This window comes from Glycine max, chromosome 8 (assembly GCF_000004515.6).
Source record: "Glycine max cultivar Williams 82 chromosome 8, Glycine_max_v4.0, whole genome shotgun sequence".
NCBI classification, from domain to species: domain Eukaryota; kingdom Viridiplantae; phylum Streptophyta; class Magnoliopsida; order Fabales; family Fabaceae; genus Glycine; species Glycine max.
Window position 1 is genome coordinate 46698845 of NC_038244.2, and position 6081 is coordinate 46704925.

A 6081-nucleotide genomic window follows, 5' to 3' on the forward strand; every position below is an offset into this window, starting at 1 on the left:
TCTTCCTTATAACCATCCTGCCACTTGCACAACATGCTTCACAGCTGTGCTTTTTCAATTTTCCCCATATTTTTATTATTAGCAGCAATCATATGTTGGCAAGACTACCAAACAACCATTTGACATAATTAGTCACCTCTTTTGTTCCTTGTCAAGTGATTTAGGAGATTCTTCATTTTATTTTATGTGTCTTCACGATCAATGATGAAGATTAATTAATTATAATCATAATTAATTTTATCTAATTATAATCAAATATTTGATCTGTAAAAACAACAAATATTTGTATTTTTTATTAACCATTCTTATTCTTTCACAATAAAACTTAAGATACACTTTATCTAAAACAGGGATTATTCAATTTTTTTAACAAAAAAGAAGGGTTATGTACTGATTTTATAGTCATTCAATCATAACTTTTTACTTTTTATTATGTATAATAAATTTATTGATTTTTAAAATAATTCAAATAATAATTTATAATTAAATTATAATATAAAATTATTTTACTCTATCACTACATAGGCATTGAATTCCTAGAGTTTTGTTTTTTATTTAATTTAGACTTAAATATATTTTTCTCTTTGCAATTTAGTGATTTTTTATTTTTATTCCAATAAAAAAATTTATTTTATTTGTTATAAAATATTTTTTTAAGTGTTTTATAACATTTTTCCTTATTAAAGCATTTTTTTACTATTCAAAATGTTATCTAAAAAGGATGAAAAAATAAAACAAATACATATTAAAGAAAAAATAATTGTAAAACAAAAATAAAAAAATCGCTAAATTATAAGAGACAAAGTATATTATCTTCCATTTTTTTTTTTTTTTGAATGGGCAATTCATCATCCATAGATATATGGGGATTCGTAGTTAATATTTTTGTACTAAAAATAAAACTACTATTTCAAAAATATGAAAGGTGTATACGGAAACAGTTCGTTCTAGGGACTTTTCAATATGATTTTGACCGTACGAAACGTGCAACCTACAAAATAAACGTTGTTAATGAATTAAATGAAGAAAAAAAAAGAAAAATTGTGAATTTAAGCTCGTCAAAAAAATTATATACTTTAAATTAATTAAATAAAAAAATTAAGCAAAGAGTATAAAGTACGAAATGTGCAACTGAAAGAGTATACAAATTCTTACAATCACTTGGTGTTTTCATAATTTTTATCCTAATTTTTCTTATTTTTACCACATCATTAATTTAATTTAATGTAATAATATTTATTGCTGACCATCATCAATGGATGGAGGAATCAAAATTATAATTTTTTTAAAAAATGAGACTAAAATTTAAATTTTAAAATTACAAAGAAACTAAAATTGTGATTTAACCATAAAAAAATATAAGTTTATATACTTGCTACATCCGTGCTCACCAACTTTAGTTTGTATAACAGTACAAGGCTTAACCCATTGATTGCTTTTGTTAGCAAAATTCTTGCATTTTTTTTTAATGGAGTGGATAGCTTATAGCCGTTACAAAATTATTGCATGTGAACATTTAAAAATCTCAAAACAAAAAATTAAGAATACTTGTGTCGTATTGTACTTCCACAAAACAATTTATGTATTAAATATTTAGTTATAAGAAATCGGCTTCGTGGCAAATTAAAATCTTTGTTTGGAAGTAGAGAGGACATAGTGAAAAAAGAAGGAAAAAATATTAATTATTCCCTCTGTTTTGGCTAAACAAAAAAAAAAATCTTTTAAAACACAATAACACTTTTAGAAGTAGAGCATTGAAGTAGTCTCCTACAGTCCTATTCCTATCAATTCAGCCTACAATTATGAATTTTAGAATAATAAAATATTAAAATAAGTAACATTATTTTCAATTACTATCTTAAACTTTCAGGCAAGTTTGCATAGAAACAATTGTTTGTGTTATGCATAAAAAAATTGTTTCAGTGTTAATCAAGAATGAAAAGAAAATAAACTTGATATCATTTCAAGAATATAGAAAATGAGCATTCCCACTAAAACTGTTTATTATTATATTTTAATTTTAATAAGTTTTTAGTTTTTAAAAATATCACAGCTTCTATTTTATCTTTATAATTTTTTTATAAAAGGAATAACTCCTTTAAATACAGATAATAAAACCATAATAAGATTTCAACGTCCCAGATAATAATGTAATCATTAACTAGCTCAATGCCTTTTAATACATGTTGCATAAACTTAGATACATGTTGCATAAACTTAGAAAACTCTAAACAAAATGCGAGAGTATGTGATGTCTGAGTTAATTGAATGTTCAATTTCTACTTGACAACTCCACATTATAAGCAATGGGAACCAAATGGTAACACATGGTTTTTCACACAAAAGAAAATCCCTTAGAAAATAAATGTTTTTTGTGTTTACAGAATTCACTTCATTGAATGCAAACACATGAAATTTTTAATTATTTAAGATGTATTTGAAATACCATTGCATCTAATTAAATCCAACTCACATAACTTTTTATTTATGCATTGTAATGTGTATTTTTTTGTCTATCCAACACACTCCTAATTACGCCACCATTGTCTATGCCAACATTCAATGTATAATAAAATGTATTTAGTCATGAATTAATCTTTAAAACACAAAAGGCACCATGAGCATCCTAAAACTAGAAATAAATCCTATCTCAATTGTGAAATGTTAAATAAAAAAAATTGTTGTCTACACTAAAATAGTGTCAACATATTTTTGCTCTCATTCATTTTTTAACCCCAACGTTCATTTCTCCCCTGTAATGGCGAAAAAACTCACCCCCTGTCTAGTCCTATATAGTTAGCTTCAACGTCCATAATGGCATCTTCATACTCACTTTCACCAGAAATTACTTTCTTCAAAACCTACAAATTTTACATCCACATCTACCAAATTTGTATCACGAAGTCGTTGTTATAGCGACATGGTATCACTAATAACAGGGCCTATCTTTAATTTCTCACGATAATCCTTCATTTTTGTCGTATACCTTTATCTCTAACAACTTTTTCTTGATAAACCTTAAATTAGTGAAACTCAACGCATTACTATCACATATGATCTTAAAAAATGCATGTAGTACATACTAAAAATTTGCAATGTGGTTAAAGTATTAACTTGTTTATTATACCTCTGACCATTTTAAGTTTTAGTGCATGTACGCGAAAGTTAAGTTTTAGTCCCTACACAATTTATTGTGATTGTTTATCATTGTCATAAAGTTTTTGTACAAGTTTTACACCATCAAAATAATTTATCTAATGTTAACAACAAGGACCAAAACTTAGTTTTTATGCATATATGTAGGGACTAAAACTTAAAACAGAGATGATCAAGTAAATAGTTTAACCTAATAATACCTAACAAGTTGTGTGTGCATATAGATTTTTCAAGCTCTTTTAACTTGTTCCAAAGTTCACCAATCATCCTACTAATATCCCTATCCTTGCTATGATGTAATTGCTAGAATATTGCATGTTCCTCAACAAAGAAGAAATTGTAGCCATTTTTGTTGGGTTTTGGGTGAGCATGGTCTCTCCTTTTTTTTTTTTTTGAATTATTCCTATGATGACAACAAACACCCATTGAAACATTAACATTGTTGTTCTTAACCACAATATTTTAAAGTGATGTAGATGCATGCATTACATAGACTTGTGGAACCTCATAAAATATGCCTCTAAACTTATGATAATTGTGAAATCTGAGCTAATTTGATAGACAATTTTGGTTAATAATGATAATAATTTCTTCACTTTATTATTTTTAATCAAATAATGAATAAATTAACATCTTTGCAATTTTTTATTAACAAAAGTCAAAAGAATAATATTTCAAGCACTTTAGAGGAAATTGATGAAAAATCTAGAAGAAAAAGCATTGAAGGAATTGGATAGCTCGTTTAGCGTGCAATCCAGACTCAACGTGCACTCTCGCTTATCGAACAAGTTCAGGCTTAGTGCATAGTTTCTATGCAACCCAGGCTTAGCGCGAGAAGGCCCACAAGGAAGCCCAGATGCGCACTTAGCGCGAGGTCAGCATGAAAAGGAAACTACATTATGCCTATAAAAGGAATATAAAGTAGAAAGAAAAAAAAAATACCGAGTCTCATAGCTATCAAAAGCCTGAGCCTATCCCTTAGGGGAAACCCTATTCCTTAGTCATTCCTCATTTTCTTGCTATTAGTCATCCAGTCCCTTCTTCCATTAGCCTGTGAAGTGTAAAGTCTCTCGTGGCTATAAGAGGCTAAATTCCATTTTGTTGGGAACCTGGAGGCCAAACTCTTGTAATGTAATTCTTTCCTATTATCTATTTAATGCAATTCTATTTTTATGTTTTTCTCTATGTTTTTCTGTTATTATAGTCTAGTCACCCATATAATGTTTAGAGGGTAATGCATTGAAAAATGGTAATTTTATAAAGAACTGGGGAAGGAATCTAAATAAATTCATTGTTAAAAATAGATTGATATTTATTCTGCCCAAAATTTTTTGCATCTCTTATCTTAATGTGGTTTGTTATTTTATCTCTCCAAAGAAATTTGAGGGAAAATGATAAATAAACTAGGTGTTTCGTGCGGGAAACCAAAGATAGGATAATTTAATAGATGCGGGTGAAAACAAAAATTTCATTAATTAGAGAAAATCTACTACATTACACTGTAAGTACTTTTGGTATACTAAGCCTCAAATATTATTACATTCTGACTTCATCTTTTTGCATTTAAACAATTATTTATTTTTCTTGTTATCTTTCTTCTTTTATTTTACCCCCAATTTTCACACTTACAATTCATTTTTTCTTCTACTTCTTCTCATTGCTTAATAATTGAGTTTGTATCACTTAAGTACAATTGGTGCACTTGCCAACAAGTTAACAACTTACTAAAACAAAATCTGATACTCACTTTCAAACTTCTCATCTATCACCCCAACCACTAAAGATCTTGACAAAGACATTGGACAACAAACATTGCTACTCATTAACCAAACAATGATGTATATTCATAAAATTATCTTGTCTAGTGAAGGGACATATACGAGTGGCACTGACTATGAGTTAATATTGTAGAAAAAGAAACAGAAATCCCAACTGACACACAAAATATGTCGAATGAGCTTAAATCTTAAAAAACATGATTTACACTGTCATGTGCAAAGTCTCGATAATTTTATGTTATACAAATTTGACATAAAGAAGACAAGATGATTCAAGAAAGAATAAATTATCATATAATTTGGTTAATCACATTCATTTGTTAACTTTGTTGATAACATATTTGGAGAGAGAGAGAGACACACACACACACTCAAATTGGTCTTAGATTGATCTTTTTCGTAGTCATGTTAACTCTACAATGAGAAAAATTGTAACTCCTAATGATTAAAACATACAACGAAAAAAATTATCATGACCTTGTATGCAATTGAATGAAACATTTGGGTGTCACATTCACGCCATATTTTCATAGTTTCCCCTTTTTCTTTATATGTGAACACAAACAATATTTGTTTGAGTTGAAGAAAATAGTGATTTTAAGGCAATTTGGTAGCATTATCCCTTTACGGTTGAAAGATGGCTAAATGAATTCCTAAAAAAGATTGCAAAAATTGTGCTCCTTGAGAAGGAACTAGCTTAGTTGATTGATTTGGCAAGGCATTTGACTCAGCGCATTTCTCATTGTGCATATTAGAACATGCCTATATAACAATTCATCTTCAAACAACAAATTTCATTTAAGTACACCAACCCGAAGTTGTAAAAGACCATTAATTGACTTTAAAATAGTATATTTGTTCATAGTGGTAAAACAATGAAGAATAGTATTTTTGCCCCAAATAAGTAGGATACCATTGATTGACTTTAAAATGTATTATGCTGTTTTTATTTTAGCAACTACTTTTATTATTAAATTATATTTTATTCGTTAATATTAAAATAATTTATAAAATAAAATTAATTAATACTATTATATGAAATTATTAGTTTATTTAACGATAATTGTATTTTTTTTTTAAAATTAATATTATTTGTTAAATTATAAGTTAATATTATTTACTAATATTAGTAAAAAATATTTTAATA